Source organism: Balaenoptera borealis (assembly GCF_965194805.1).
Source record: "Balaenoptera borealis genome assembly, chromosome: 8".
Lineage (NCBI taxonomy): Eukaryota > Metazoa > Chordata > Mammalia > Artiodactyla > Balaenopteridae > Balaenoptera > Balaenoptera borealis.
Genome location: NC_138865.1, coordinates 97,449,138 through 97,465,856, shown reverse-complemented (window position 1 = coordinate 97,465,856; position 16,719 = coordinate 97,449,138). Strand labels below are relative to the sequence as shown.

The following is a 16,719-nucleotide window of genomic DNA, read 5'->3' as shown; positions in this document are numbered from 1 at the left end:
CATCACAACGAGGCCTGGTATCAGCAGAGACAGAAGCAAAGTGGGGGGCGCACCCAGCTTCAGAAAGCCTAGAAGTATTCAGCAGAAATTCAGAATTGTTTAGGGATGACTTAAATAACTATTAGAGGCAATCCAAAATGTTCTAGATAAACTTTAAACGGCTTCTAGAAGGAGATTCTTGAGCTCCGATGGAAATAAAGTTCTTGCACTATAATCTGTGTAGTTTCCCTTTACTGATAAGGTCAAGTCCAAACACTGTTGCATGCCCTCATGATTTGTCCTCAGCCAACCTCCCTTGCCTCGTATTTTGCTTAAACCTAAGTGCTAGCCTGATGTTTCCTAAACTGATCTTCTGGACTTTAGCGTACTTTGCACAAGTGCTCCTTCCTCCCAGGATGCTTCTCTGGCTTCTGTGCCTGGAGAAGGGAGCAGGAGATGCTGAGATTCTAAGGTTCCAGCTCAAATGCAGCTCAAAGAGCCCTCCACTACACTTGCCTGCGATCATTTTCGACATTTTCTCCACTCAGTCATTAAGTCCATTCAATATTTAGTCAGCCATTGAATATGTATGTATTTATTTATTCATTCATTCATTCATTCATTTTTGCCAGGCTGCCTCTGAAGAATTCTTCCTGCCTCTTCCTAGCTCCTGGTGGTTACAGGCAATCCTTGGCGTTCTTTGGCCTGCAGCTGTGTCACCCCAATCTCACCTCTGACGTTGAATGTCATTCTCTTCTTCCCCTTCTCTGTGTCTCCGTTTCTCTGTGTCTCGGCTTTCAATCTCCCTCTCCTTTCTCTTATAAAGATACCAGTCCCTGGGCTAGGGGCCACCCTAATCAGCACTACTTCATCTTCACTTTTTTTTTCAGTTGACATGTAATTGTCATTCTCTTGAATATTTATTGACAGCTGACAATGTGCTGGGAACTGTGCGTCACAGGTGGATGGGTGGACGGATTATGGAGTTTGGGCTTGTGGATAGAGGAGGAGTTTCGACTGGAGAGCTCTGTGGGGTTGAAACAAGGGACAATTACAGACCCCATGCACGTTCCGCAACAGCGGGCCTTTGGAAGCCCTGTGTCAGGACAGCAGTCTGGCCCTTTATTCCAAGGGCAGCCTGTCCTCTCATCATGGACTGCTGCAGCCTACATATGAGAGGTGCCCTTTGGGATGGGAGTTCTCACACCTCAGTGAGGAGTCCGGGAACACAAGGCCTTCATGGGCCCAGACTGTCCCCATCTGCGGCAGTGGCCAAACCAGGTGGCCTGAAGAGGAACACAAAACCTCTGAGAGCGGCCTCCCCATCCTCCCATGGGAAGCCCCGAGTCCCTTCCCCAGGGATACGGGAGCCCCCAGTGCTTTGCCTTTGATATCCAGCAAGCGTCACTTCTTGACCCAGAAGCCACATTCCTTTCCCTGAGCCCAGTTCTAATTGGAGAAATATTCCAACTTCAAAAGCACCAGGGAAAGTTACTAACACATCCCTGGTCCTTGTCAGGCCACTCTGTGCTTCTGTTAGATTAGAACTTTTATTTCCTCCTCGCTCCTCTATTTTTGATTGCATATACTTCCTCTATTTGCTGCCCCAATGGTCCAAGCCACCCCCAACATGTCACTTCCACAAGAGAAATAAGCAGAGGTAAATGAACCACTTCTTCCTCGGTTCTCCCGCAGGGCTCTGCCCTTCCCTTCACCACTGCAAAAAACACAGCTCGGGGGGACTGCTGGTTTCCCTGTCTCTCTGCCCCCTTGACCTGTGAGCTTCCCAGGGCAAGGACCCTGCCTGCTTCTTCTCTGTCCCCCAAGCAGAGCCTGGTGCATATAAGGCACATATAAGTACTGACTGCAAGGATAGAATAAAATGAAAGTTGGTTATGCCTGTGTGTTCTGATGCTTACCTTGATATCTCAGAGTGCCACTGGGGGAATACAAATGGAAAAAAATTATGTTCTTTTCAGTGTCTTGCTGTTCTCCCCAGGTTGCACAATTTTCTATTTCCGGACCTGTGTTCAGAGGAACAAGCTGTTGCACAATGAATGAATGAATGAATGAATGAGAAAGGCAGGACTGGAACATCTCTTAGAGATCAGCTCAACCAATCCCCAGTGGCTGGATGGACCATGAGACTCAAGGTCTGACAATGAGTCCCTGGCAGGCGCAGGAGGAAAATGCCAAGTCTCTGGATTCGCAGACACAGTGCCTCCTTCCACACACCACCTCCTCATTCAAATCCGTGCAAAGATGTCCAGAACGTCGAGGGTCAGGGTAGAGGGTCATCCTGCAGCTGGATGCTTAGCTAGTCCCTCCCTCCCTCCCCACCTATGAGCTTGGCAGTGCCCATGTGTACCATCGATTCTATCCAGGATGCAAGTGATTTCCCAACAGAACCGAATAATGTTTGCAAAGGACATCTGAAAAAAATGTCAGGAGCACAGTAAGAATGAACGCAGGGAGCTCGGTCTTGCAGTCTCTTTGCTTCCCTGGCCCAGGGCCACCCCATGTTGGTGCTTTCTCCTGCCCAAGGAGACAGAGGGAAACCTGAAGCTCCTGCAGGGAGTTGGGCCACAAATGCAGGAGGAACACTTTCCTCACTGATATTTCAAGACGATTTCACAATCGCCAAACCACCAGCCACATGCAATCACTGGCTTAAAAGCAAAAAATGCAAGTTTGGATTGTGTGTGTGTATGTATTAAAACACAAATAATAAGGTCTGAAGGAAACTCAGACAGCCAACAGAATTCCTTGTAATGGCAGGGTGAGTTTTGGCCAAAAGGACATGTTTAAGGCAGGAATAAGAGAGGCTCACTCCAGTCAAGAGCCATTTGCTGGATCACCAGATATGGGGGGAAAAAGATCTCCCCAAGGCAAACACAGAATGTGATAACGAGCACGGAATTGTGTTTCTTAAACACAAATAAATAAATAAATGTTAAATTAAAGGAAAAACTGGAACTAGTATCGTTTTTACCTTTTGCATTTAATATTTTGGGTGCCCTGATGTCACAAGTTGAAAGATCAAAAAGGAAGATTTCACCAAGATAACAAGAACAAAATGTAACAAGGTTTTTGTGTTGTTGCTGTTCATTAGCTTGTTCATTTGTTTCAATTTTTTGCTAAAGGAACAGAGAGGACAATATACCTCTGAGGTAGGGTTGCCAAATAAAATACCAGACACTCAGATAAATTTGAATTTCAGATATACAGCAAATACTTTTTTGAGTATAATTATATCCCAAATATTGCATGGAATATACTTACACTAAAAAAAAAAAAAAAAATTGTTATCTATGCAAAATTCAAATTGAACTGAGTGGCCTGTATTTTTACTTGCTAAATCTGGCAACCCTACTGTCAGATTGCCAGCCAGTAAGCACGGGTACTTTATTTTGGAAGACTGCAACATTCTCCATGCCACCCACAAGCTTTCTTGCAATGTCAGGCCTGGAAGCTGATCTAGTTCAACGTCCTCATTTTACAGATAAGGAAACTGAGGTCAGAGAGAGGAAGTGACTTGCTCAAGGTCACACAAAGATTCAATGTTACAACCAGGGCACAAATCCAGTCTTACCGCCCCAGGTTGGTTTGCCACGATTAAAAGAGGCTCCGGTTACTAAAGGGACATTTACAAAGATGGATCCAAGGTTCCAACCACTCCAGGATCAAGTGGATATAAAAATAATTTATCTAAGGTCCTCAGGCTTATTCACTTGGAAATGTTAGATTAAAAGCTGGAGAATCATGAACTTCAGTACCTTCATATGCCCAGAACCTTTGACTCGAACGAAATTGTACATGAAATCCAGTGTATAAAATAAAGTGAAACTAAAACCACTACGCTTGAAACCTCTATGCTTGAAGCGTCCCAAAATGACACCTGTGGATTCTCTCAAGTCCCATCGAGTGCCATGGGATGACCACTGGTGTGATGGAAAAAGCATAGGCTTTGGATTCAAAGTCTTCACCACCCCCGTGCTTGGGTCAAACACTAACTTCACTGAGTCTCGTCACTCAAATAGAGAAAATAACAGTTACTGATACCAAGATGGTATAGCATGCACTAACGTCTATGTAAGTGCATCGGATGCTGGAGGGTGGTGTACCAGGAAGAGTTCGTCCGGGTGTTTGCTCTTATGTAAATGGAAGAAGAATTAGTAGAAAACTGGGTGGACTGTTCATTAGCTCTATTTTTGCTCTACTTGCCAATCCATTCTTTCACAATGTTTTATTATTACGTCTCTTGAGATCTTAGGGAAGGATTCTGGCTGGTCTACTGTGGCTCTTGGTAGTAGATTCTCAAGGGCCGAGCAGACTATGACCACAGTGTCTGTGAACGCTGGCCAGGGAAACAAAAGCTATGGCAAATCATTGGCCTTTCCAAGCAGCCAGGACCACACTCCCTGACCAGAAACCTCAGCTGCTACAACCCCTTGACCCTCCAGTATCTCAGGTGAGTTTGTCCAAGGTTCTTGGTTTCTGGGAAGACACTTGGATGTCCTAAGAACATCTGGTACATACATAACACAGGCTGGGTCCACATAGAAGGCTACCCTCTGACTGGTCTGCAAAGGGGGGACTTGCCCAGAGCCGTGTCCGGTGGTGCTGTGCTTGCTGCCATACTTTCCCTCCCCAGGCCACTGTCTGGCCATGCGCTTTTCACACCATCCCAGGTTGAGATCTCTTGGACTTTATCCTTCTTCATTTCCACTCACCATTTGTCATCCCCAGGCATTCTAAATTCTAGGCCCTTTTTTCCTAGAACACAACCCAGGACCTTAGGGAAATTCTGAGAAGCAAGAACCCAAGGTCGTTGCCTTGGACTAGGGTGGTAAACAACCTGTATATTCTCAGGCAAGTCTAGTCTTCTCTTTGTGCTTTCGTTTCTACAAAAGAGCACAGACTTGCCTGCCTCACTAGGAGGCTGGGAGAACATGAAAATCCTGGGCATATGCAGAATGGTCTATAAAACACTATTCAGATATCAGGTTTTGTATTTCTACTGGGGGTTTGGGTCTTTAATCAACTCTATATTCTCCCATCCTAACGCCTAATAGAAAGTAATTGATCTGGAAATACTTGGTCTCATTAAAGTGAATTCTTGATACTGGTCAGATTAAAATATTTTTTGAAATACACAAAAATATTGCTATTTTAAATCGTCTGCCTCTTCTATGCTCTGAGTAATGAGATCTGCCATTTCTGCAGTACCCTAGTGGGCATGTTCTTCTACGTGGAAGGTTTATGTGGCCAGAGTTCCTTCTCTGGTGATGGATTTCTAAGACAAATGAGAAAAACATGAAGGGCTATATTTCATTTGGTGGCAGAAGTGGTGGGGCTGGGTTAGCCCGGGCCCCAGCGGGACTGGGAGGGGGTATCAGTGTGTGTGAATTTGTTTCTCCTCAATAGATCAGTTAGCCAGGACTTGGTCAGACTGAGAATGAAAAGAGATGAATCTAGAAGCCTCTACTGAAAGTCCTCTGCCCTGATTTCTGCATGTTAAATCTCTTACAAAGCCATGCCGTACATATGAGGAGTCCCTGAGTGGGTCTCAGGGCACATTTACATTTGAGGGTAAGAACGAATATGACTCCAATGGCATCAGAATTTTCCAGTGCACCACACAGATTTGCTCTTCTAGAAATACTTGTAGACGTGGGATGGGAGAGTTCACAAGGAGACTTGGAGACAGGGCCACGTGAGACTGTTTGCAAATTCCTCGAATTTTGAGGTTGAGGAACTGGGTTCATTGAAATCTCACTCCGTTAGCAGAGGGTAAAGGGGCATTCATGAGAAAACACTGTCAAAGGAAAGGAGAAATAGAGAACATGGAGAAATCTTAGTCTTGTGAAATCATTTCCATTTCAGATTCTTACACTGTACTAATAGGGGGTCTGTATCCCAGGACCTCACTCCATCCCACAGTCCTGTCTGGGTGTCACCCCATTCTTCCATCAAGTGTCAGAGGGCACTTGACCTCCCAGAGCTGCAAGCCTGTCCAGGACTGCCATGGCCATGGTGCCTCCCCGCATTCACGTTCTGGAGTTTAGAAAGGGTTCTCCCATCCATGAACGCATTTGCTCCTCTCTGTCACCCTGGAAATAAACATATTGTCACACCCACACTCCAAATAAGACCAGCCATAACCTGCCTGCACAAGAAGGAAAAAGCCCATTTGCAATTATGAAATAATATTTAAGCTACATAGGGATAAACGGAGTGAAGAAATTTCCTGTCACATTTATGCTTTTGGAAAGCAGCATTTCCAGAGAGTAAGCAGAACCAAAACCAAAGTATTAATTGCCTAATAACCACAGTTTTAACTGGATGGAATTTTATGAGATGCGCAAATTGGGGATGCCATGTTTCTAGGCGAAAGGACTGAAAATTGTCATTTTTGATTGTTTTTCTCAATAGATTCTAGTCTTTTCATTAATCTTTATTAATGGGATGGGTAGGAAATGTAAAGCAAGGCCAAAAGGATGCTTAAATTCCTCAGAATTAGAGAAATGTGACATATAAATAGAAGTTCCCTCACCACCCACCCCAACTCCTACCAAAGTCTCTCTTGTTTAGGGAATAGTCATTTTTCTCCATTAAGCTGGCTTTATCAAAAATGTCAGCATGGGGGCTTCCCTGGTGGCGCAGTGGTTGAGAATCTGCCTGTCAATGCAGGGAACACGGGTTCGAGCCCTGGTCTGGGAGGATCCCACATGCCGCGGAGCGGCTGGGCCCGTGAGCCACAACTGCTGAGCCTGCGCGTCTGGAGCCTGTGCTCCGCAACGGGAGGGGCCGCGATAGTGAGAGGCCCGCGCACCGCGATGAAGAGTGGCCCCCGCTTGCCACAACTAGAGAAAGCCCTCGCACAGAAACGAAGACCCAACACAGCCAAAAAATAAATTAAAAAATAAAAAATAAATAATAAAAAAAAGCTTTCATCATAAAAAAAAAAAAAAAAAACAAACCTTTAAAAATGTCAGCATGGAATTGGAGCCTCTGTAGGCAAGCCTGCATTGTAAGTGCCTGCAAATAAATTGTTCTGACCTGAGGCACTTCTTCTTGGAACAGAATGGAGAGGCTGTGTGGTTGCTTGGCACCCACGTGGGTACAAGCTCGCGGCATGGACTTCCCCAGAACTCTAGAACAGCCAAAGTGCTTATCCACCCTCTCGTTTTACAGATGAGGAAATGGGGATTGAGAGGGTGAAAGGCCTTAACTGGCCATATCAGCTCCGACTGTGGTGTGGAGTGTGTGTGTGTGTGTGTGTGTGTGTTGAGGTGAGAGGCCGGGGCCAGAAAAGGATTCTTTGGGAGGTGAAACCTAGATGGGTCTCAAATGGCCAGCAGATGTTACATGGGTAGAACAGAGTGAGGGATAGTACACTTACTGAAAGAGAGTAGTTACAAAGTGCAAGACGTCTGGGTGTTGAAGGGATTGCAAGGAGTTCAGTTTGTCTGTGGAAGAGTGTAGAGATTGGGACAGAGCAGAGCAGGAGCCGGATCAAGGACCCTCACGTTCATTCTAACTGCCTCTACCTGCTCCGTGCCAGCTGCTGAATCCTGGAGAATGTGGACAAATCCCACCAGCCGTCTGTCCTCACGCAGGGGGGCTCACCCGCTCTCTGGGTGTCAGCTGCCTCCTGTACATCAATACCCCTCAGGTGTCTATCTATCTCCAGCTAGACCAGATCTCCCCCTTGAGGGCCTCACCCATCTTACTCCATCTGATTTCCCATAGGAATAGAAGGACATGCTACCAGACATCTAGGGCAAAGGGAAGGGAGGCACTGGGGAGACAGGTGGTGAGAGAGTGGGCATTCCCACCCCTCTGAAAGAGTCACAGCAGTCACTGGGCCCCCCTTCTTCCCTTCAACGTTTCTTTTTATCCGTAGTCCCAGAAGAGTGGAAGCCAAGGGGACCCCATGAGCTCCAGGCCTGCATGGCGGACCTATGGAGCGAGGCTGAGGCTTCCTTTCCAGGGACTGTCTCCGGCTCCTACCCAGCCCTGCAATATTGCCCCCCACCTCGACCCCTACCTGAGCAGGATGGTCATGCCACGCTGAGGCATCAGCATTCAACGCCTGTGTCATTGCGGTTGGGCTACCGGTGAAAGATACAAGGAGTTCTCTGGAGCTGAGGGCTGCTCGCCACTCCAGAATGGTCCCCCTTCATAGAAGAGGTCCTCAGAAATAGGCCCGCCCTCCTGACTTCAGGGGCAGTGGCATTGTTTTTCTCTCTGTCTTCGATAACTTGAAATGTTTGAGTGGAAGCTGTTTTGATTGCTTTGGGAAAAACAAAGAGGTACAAAAAGCCTGTAACTGCGCTAGTTCCACCCATGGCTGGAGTTAGCTAGTCCTGGCTCAGGAGAACAGAAGGTGCATGTCACTTCTCAATGCCACGGTCAGTGTCGTCAACTTGGTGGCTTGAAGTCAGTCCTGCGGGGAGTACTTGCACATAGATAGCAGCAAATATTTCTAACTACCTCTGGTTTCATCTCACATCCACACAAAGCCAACACTCAGACCAGAAAACTCACTTCTTTGTACAAATGAAGTGCAGAAATCTAGTACTTAGGAATGGTCTGAAAAAGTGAGAAACGCCACACCTTTAACAAGCACTTGCCTGACAACCTTCGAACAAAGAGACATCATGTAAAATTATTTTATTTTATTTTACTGTATTTATTTTTTATTTTATTTATTTTATTTTTTGCTCCAGAACAGGGATTCTTTTCAGAGTACAATAACAGGAGACCTGAATTTGGAACCAGACGGTTTAAGTCAGAGCCTCACCATTAATTAGATACATGTGCTCTGGGTTAGTCTTTGAGCCTCAGTTTCTGCATCTCTAAAATGAGGCTGGCAGACTACTTCTGAGCCCTGATCATGAGGATTGAACAAAATAATAGACATTAAACAGGATTCTGGGCAAGTAGCAGATAGTAAAGGAATAACAGGGGCTAAAATATGTGGGGACTATCTTGCCAACCGAATGAAGAGTTCCTCACTTCCTTTACGGGAAATTCCATCCGTCCAGGTGGATTTAACATTGCTCCAGTGTTCGGCATTTTCATCTGCACGAGCCACTGTGATCCGTGCTCGCTCAGCCGAAGGGCTGTGAGGGCAGGTGAGGGAGGCTTCACCGCCTTCCTCTGCCCTCTCTGCCAGCAGAGCTGGCAATGACTCCCTCGTGTTGGCAAGCATGTGATGGAGAGCAGAAAGTGTCACCCCAAAGTAGGCTGCTCTGGCATATAGATTATTTTGAATTAAATCTACTTAAGAAACAGCAAGGACACTCTGGCCCTTCTTTGTCCCCCTGAAAGCAGGGAATAAATCTCCCATGTAAAATGTGCCCTCCCTGTACAGGGAGGTAGAGAGACATCCTTATCACCAGAGGTAGGGAACTTAGGGTGGAGAAGCCTGTATAAACAAACCTTGTTACTTCTCCACTAATTTACTGTCCAAAGCCCAAACTCCTGTCTTGTCAATTCTTCACAGATGTATCGTTTCTTTGTCTAAAAGGTATAAAAGCTGCCTGCTTTGGTCACTTCTTTGGGTCATATTTTTATGGACTCCCGTACATATGAAATTAAATTTTTCTCCTGTTACTCTGTTTTATATTGGTTTAATTATTAGACCAGCCAAAGAACCTAGAAGGGAAGAAGGGAACAGTTTTTCTTCCCTACACATGCCAGCTCTAGAAACTTCTAGCTGTAACATCTTTGATCCCTGGGAATCTAGACTCATGAAGAAAAAAATCTTATTAACTGTGCCATGCACACGCTTTCTTCCCCTAAGATCTCTGGAGAAAGAGTTGTCTGTGGCTGAGAATCTTAAAAGAATGAGTCCTAGCAGAAGGTCTGAGGGCAGTATTCTTATTACTACTGCTGCATAACAAATTATTCCAACGCTTAGTGGCTTGAAATAGCCATTTTAGTTTATGCACAGATCCTGTGGATTGGGAATTTGGAAAGGGAACAGGCTTGACTCTGTTACCCACTCTCTAAAGACTCAGTTGGAAAAACTCAGAGGCTGGGGGTGACTTAGCAGCTAGGGGCTAGCATCATCTGGAAGCATCTTCACTCACGTGTCTGGCTGTCGGCAAGGACCTCAGCTGGCGGTGTCAGCCAGAGAAGCTGCACGTGTCCTCTCCTTGTGACCTGGGCTTCCCCACAGCATGGCAGCCTCAGGTTTCTTAAATGTCTGCTCAGGACTCCAAAGGCAAATTTCCCAGCTTCAGAGGTCGGAGCCTACCTCACTTCCCAGCCCCACCCTTCTTCGAGCTGGCCTCAAAAGTCACTCAGCATCATTTCTGCAGCATTCCATTCCTTCTGAGCAAGTTGGGAGCCCTGCCCAGATGTAAGAGGAGGGGAATCAGACTCCACCTCTTGATGGGGAAGTGGCAAGGCTCTAGAAAAGCACATGGAATGGGAGATATAGTTGCCACCACTGTTGGAAAACACAGTTGGTCCCAGATAGCAGTAGATGTTTCTCATGTGGGACCTTCACCTTCCCATCTGTATAATGTAGACAGCTACAGCTTGGATCGTCTGCCCTTGGCCTTTATAGGGGTCTGCTCCTCTCCAAGCCCAAGGCTGGGTCAGGTCCATCAGTTCTTCATGATGTTCCCATTAAAAGGATTTTGCAAGCAGCTTGGGGGCCAAATCCATGACTAGTTCATCTGGAATCCCATCCACATGCTGCTCCTGGCACAGAACAAAGCCTGAAAATGTTTATTGAATTGGGATTATTAGGTTATTCAGATCTTATAGAATATAATAATTTTAATAAATGTTTATGTAGTGCTTCTTATGTGCCAAGTATTGCTCTAAGTGTTTAGAGATATTATTTCATTTAACCCTCCAAGGAGCTAGGGAGGTAGGGACTAGTGTTATCCCCATTTTACAGAGAAGGAAGCTGAGGCACAGGCAGGTTTAATGACTTGCCCAAGATCACTCATCTAAGAAGTGGCAAAGCCAGGATTTGAGCCCAGCAGCCTGGTTCCTAGAGCCTGCATTCCTAACCACTATCCCACACTGCCTCCTGGGGTATGGAGAGCCCTGGTCAAATAAACGGGCTGTTAAGGGTCCGATGGTGATTCTGCCACCTCCTTGAGCTTATGCAAGCTTTTGCCCCTCTCCTGTGTCCGTGCCTTCACCAGTAAGCCAAAGGGGCTGGACTAGATTTCTCAGGGCCTCCCAGGCCTGCTGTGTAGGCTACGTCTTCAGAGGTGGACTAAGCCAAAAGCTGAACCTTTTATGACACAAGCTTTTATGATCCTCTAGAAAGAGCTGAATGAGGACTTTCAAAGGTTACTGAGGACCCAAAGTCCTGGCACTAAAAGCTTAAACCAGAATACAACATTCATTTCAAGTCATCTGTCCTAGGAACGCACGCTGAGCACCTTCCGGTGCCAGATGCCGTGTCAGCGGGGGCTGTCCCAGTGAGCGGGAGATGCTAGAGGGGAAGGTGAGCGGGAGCCCGCTGCCCACAGCACAGAAACGGGAATTGCGAGGGAGCAAGGGAGGTGAGCCCGATGCCCTGGGTGCCATGAGCCGGCATAGCCCTGGGATCTGGCTTTGAGAGGTAGATCTGAAAATGCACCATTCTCATTTTGTGATCCTGGCAGGCTCTGAGACTTTGTTTTCTGGGACTGCTCAGAGCTCTGCAAGGGAATCCCCTGGGACACAATGTTCCGTCCAAGCTGTCTCTTCTTGACACCAAATGCTCGCCCAGCCTCCTCCTTGCTAGCAGAGAGCATGAGGGCAGATGACCCCAGAGTGACATTTTGAACCCCTTCTCATTTCAAGAGTGCAAAACCAGTGCGGCAACGAGGAACCTGGAGGGATGGATGGTTGCGTTTCTCCCCTCCAAAGGGCCATCGCCAGGTGGCTTCCATTTAAAAAGGGACCGAAGGGGAATTCCCTGGTGGTCCAGTGGTTAGGATTCCGTGCTTCCACTGCAGGGAGCCCAGATTCCATCCCTGGTCGGGGAACTAAGATCCTGCAAGTCGTATGGTGCGGCCAAAAAAATAAACAAACAAAAAATATATATACTTTAAAAATTAAAAAATAAAAGGGACCAAAGGAGGGCTGCGAAGCCCTGGCGAGCTGGGCCTGCAATAGAGAAGCAACAGGCCAGGAAGAGGCTACAAATTGGATCCTTCCAGCCTGAATGCCTCCAGTTGGCTCCGGTGCCTGAACTGACTGCCCATCAAAAGCCAGCGCGGGGGAGAGCTGGTGAGCGGTAAATGCTTTCCATTTGTTCTGCTCCGTGGTGCTATTAGTAGCACACGGAAAGAATTTGGGTGTCAGATTTTTACCCCAAAAGCCTCACTCAGATAACGGGGCATTTTGCTTACATAGCAATCCGCTTCTGATAGGATTTCCCTCATGTTTTTAAAGCTCTCCTGCTTCAAGCCTCAGCTAAGCACAGCTTCGATTTCTTTTTCTTCGTCCCTTCTCTCTCCCACCTTGGCCACCAAGACAGCAGCTGTTTTCTGAGCTCCTACTAGGCGGAGGCCCCTCCCCACACTCAGTACTTCTTAGCAACCCTTTTGAGATCAGGATCATTATCCAACCAGCCCCCACCAGTAGATGAGGCTCTGCAGGTGCAAAGAAGCAAAGTCACTGACCCAAGTTCACACAGCTCATCAGAGGCAGAGACCGAGAGAGGGTCTTGCTTGAAGCCACTAGGCCCCACCCGCCATGCTGCCCACTAAGCGCTCCCGAAACCCTAAGTCACTAGCATCTTGGCATTTCACCTGAGCTGCTCCAGTGTAGAATCTCTGTGCTTAATCCCTCACTACAGACGTGTGAATATTGGTTTGGGGACATTTTCAAGTAGTCTTGGAAACTCCTCTAAAGCATGTTTAATTTTCCCTGAAAAGGGACTGTTTCTAACTCAAACGTGGAGTCAGAGATGTGTTGCCATTGCTATTATTTAATATATAGTGGGATATTTAATAGATGATGGGTTATTTAATAGATGGTGGGTTATTTAGTAGATGGTGGGTTATTTAGTAGATGGTGGGTTATTTAATACATGGTGAGTTGTTTAATATATGGTGGGTTATTTAATATAAGGTGGTTTATTTAATATAAGGTGGTTTATTTAATATAAGGTGGTTTATTTATTATATGTTGGGTTATTTAATATATGGTGGGTTATTTAATATATGGTGGGTTATTTAATAGATAGTGGGTTATTTAAAATATAGTGGGTTATTTAATATATGTTGGGTTATTTAATATATGTTGGGTTATTTAATACATGGGGGGTTATTTAATACATGGTGGGTTATTTAGTAGATGGTGGGTTATTTAATAGATGGTGGGTTATTTAATAGATGGTGGGTTATTTAGTAGATGGTGGGTTATTTAATAGATGGTGGGTTATTTAATATATGGGGGTTATATAATATATAGTGGGTTATTTAACATATGGTGGGTTATATAATATATGGTGGGTTATTTAATATATAGTGGGTTATTTAATATATGGTGGGTTATTTAATATATGTTGGGTTATTTAATAGATGGCAGGTTATTTAATATATGGTGGGTTATTCAATATATGGTGGGTTATTTAATATATAGTGGATTATTTAATATATGATGGGTTATTTAATATATGGTGGGTTATATAATATATAGTGGGTTATTTAATATATGGTGGGTTATTTAACATATGGGGGGCTATATAATATATAGTGGGTTATTTAATATATGGTGAGTTATTTAATATATGGTAGGTTATATAATATATAGTGGGTTATTTAATATATGGTGGGTTATTTAATATATGGGGGTTATATAATATATAGTGGGTTATTTAATATATGGTGGGTTATTTAATATACAGTGGGTTATTTAATATATAGTGGGTTATTTAATATATGGTGCGTTTTTAAAATTATCCTCTTATTCTTTTATTCAGTATCACCAAGAACTTGCTACATCTACTTCAAGGGAATAAAATGATACCAGAATAGATTAATGGAAAATGAAAACAGGAACTGGCCAAGTCAATGCTATTTCACAATTATTTGCTAAAGGAGTTTGCAATACTTGGATTTAGTTGCTCTATTACTTTTTCTTGTTGTTGTTCCGTTTCAAATGAACGATTAGTCTGAATTTAAGACATTTTGCACTTGCTGGAATGCCACGTGCCCAGAGGAGAAGGAGGGGGAGGAGAACTCTATGAAAAATCCAAGTATTAGAAACTTGCATGAGATCTGCTTTGCTCCGGTTTCCCCTAAATTGGGAAGCTGATTTCTCTGTAACCTCAAAGAGCTTGGCCTGCCTCTTTAGAGAACAGAAAGAACAATATCTCCTTTTAAAGAGAAGCCACTCCAGCCAAGGGCAGATGGGCTGCCAATCTGCTTTATAGTCAGTGGACAAAGGCTGGTGAGCCTTTGAGAACCTCAGTGTCATCATGTCTGAGCCCGCGCCGTATTTACCAAAAAACGTTGCTGAGAGACTGATCTATCCCACGTAAGACAAGTATGTGAAAGAGCTTTAAATTCTGCACAATTAAGTTCTGCACAGCCTAGCGAAGGGGAGTGCCCGTTAGAGCCATCATCACCATCATGATCCAGAATATAACTTGATGTGCAGGCACAGCCCTGACTGCACCTCCCATGTTTAAATGATACAGTTTGAACAGAACTAATTCTAATCTGGTCCTGGCAAATGTATCATCTGTGTTCATTTTTATGAGTGATTCCAGGAGTTTGTAATGACTCAGTCAAGGGCTTGGCTTAAACTGACCTTTGGCACTGGGGGGGAAAAAAGACTCACTTTGTCATTCATTCATTCATTCAAGAAACCTTGAGTGCTTTTACAAAGAAGCTCAAACAGAAGCCTTTCCGTAAGGAAGAACTTAAGCATTTTAGAGGCACCATTTACACAGGCTTTACACATGTTAAATATTCATTTACCAAGACTGGGTGCGATATTGCTCTGCAAACTGTTAAGGTCATAGAAACGTGAGGCACTCACTTAATAAATTATTTTGACCTCTGCCTTAAAGCATGTCCCAGAGATGCCTCTCATTCATCTTTTGATCACCTAATTTATGTGCACATAAAGAGTTTTAAATTGTCAAGCATATTTTAAAGTTATGTACCATATTCATCTGCAACGTATCTATTTCAGTGTAGACGTTCTCCAATTCTTTGGAAGCAGTAAGCTTTTACAATGAATGGAGTTGGAGTGGAGGACAGGACCTCAAAGATGCACAAAGACCTTTTCCAGTGAGGGTACCTGGAGACAAAGATTCACCACTTTTGCAATGGCTTTAGGTTACTGGAGGGAACCTTCTGGGGGTTGGTCCTTCTGGGGGTTGAATCTTCTTAGAAGATTTGGTTCTACCAGCCTCCCACCCTGACTTGCTCTACCACAGCCTGCGCAGACCATGCCTTTTTAGGGGATGTTTGCTAGGTCTCTGGAGACCCAGGAGGCTTCACCTAGTCTTCTGGGCTTCTCCCCATCCTATCTGCTTCCTGAGTGGGGCAGAGATACACTGAGAGGAACTTTCGAGCCAGTGAAACCTCACACCTCAGATGGGATTCACACCCAGTCAAAACTCAAACTGGGACTTGAACCCACAGGCTGGGACTCAAACCCACTGTCTTTGAATTGAAATCACATACCTGGTCTAAGGACTTAATCAAGCTCAGGTTCTTTATGTCTCAGCACAGAAGGAATTCAGCAAGAAGCAAAGTGATAGGTAAGAAGTGGATTTATTTAGAGAGATAGATACACATTCCATAGACAGAATGCGGTCCATCTCAAAAGGTGAGAGCGGCCCCAGAATATGGGGTGGTTAGTTTGCAGGGGCTGGGTAATTTCATAGGCTAATGAGTGGGAGGATTATTCTATTTTGGGGAAGGGGTGGAGATTTCCAGGAATCAGGCCACTGCCCGCTTTTTGGCCTTTTATGGTCGGCCTGGGAACTGCCCTGGCACCTGTGGGTGTGTCATTTAGCTGGTGGGTTTCAATGAGCAGATGCTGAGGCCCAAGGTCCACTAGAAGCCGAATCTTCTGCCATCTTGGGCCTTATTGGTTCTAACCAGTCTTTGCCGTATCCTCAACGGCTATGTCATTCCTTTAAAGGTTGTGCCCTGCCCCCTTCCCTCCTGTTTCACAAGCAGATGCCGGGATGTCCTGCTCTTCAGACGGTACCCCAGAGTTTGGGAAAAAGCTCTTCCCTGAAAGGACACTGAGAACTGGAGTAACCAGGACATAAAGAAGGTGCACAGCTTTCTAAGCTTTAGCAGGAGACAATGGACGCAGAAGAAAAAGAGCATGTGCTCTTTGGGATTATACAGCGGGGTGCTTACACTGAGTTTGTCATTTCATGGTTCCAGCCACTTAACCCCTGTAAGCCTCAGTTTCTTCATCTGTAAAATGGGGAGGATAATAACTCTTACAGGTTTACTGGAAAGACGAAATGAAGTAACTACTCTCTGTCAAGTAACAAGTACTCTATCTGTGCAGAAGAGTGGGTCTAAAAATAATGGTCAACACCGTGGTCCATCATAGGCGCTGTCATAAATGCTAATGCAAGCACATGACAGCATGAGCTGCTAGTCTCTTCCAAATCTGGGGACAATGGGACATGAATGCACTGCCCAGGAAGCATCCTGCTCTGGCCTTTTCCTCTACCTCCATGCCTGTCAACTTCAAAGCTTGTTCAAGGCCTCCCATCTGCCTTATACA

At 45.2% G+C, this 16,719-nt stretch overlaps 1 long non-coding RNA gene across 1 annotated transcript; it reads right to left on the bottom strand.

Moving 5' to 3' along the window:
• Positions 1 to 2,327: 2,327 nt before the first annotated feature.
• LOC309634310 lies at positions 2,328 to 10,196 on the bottom strand. Its single transcript, XR_014247967.1, has 3 exons — positions 10,083 to 10,196; positions 8,033 to 8,278; positions 2,328 to 5,797 (listed from the first exon to the last, which is right to left on the bottom strand). It is a non-coding gene; the product is annotated as an uncharacterized lncRNA (long non-coding RNA).
• Positions 10,197 to 16,719: the final 6,523 nt, after the last annotated feature.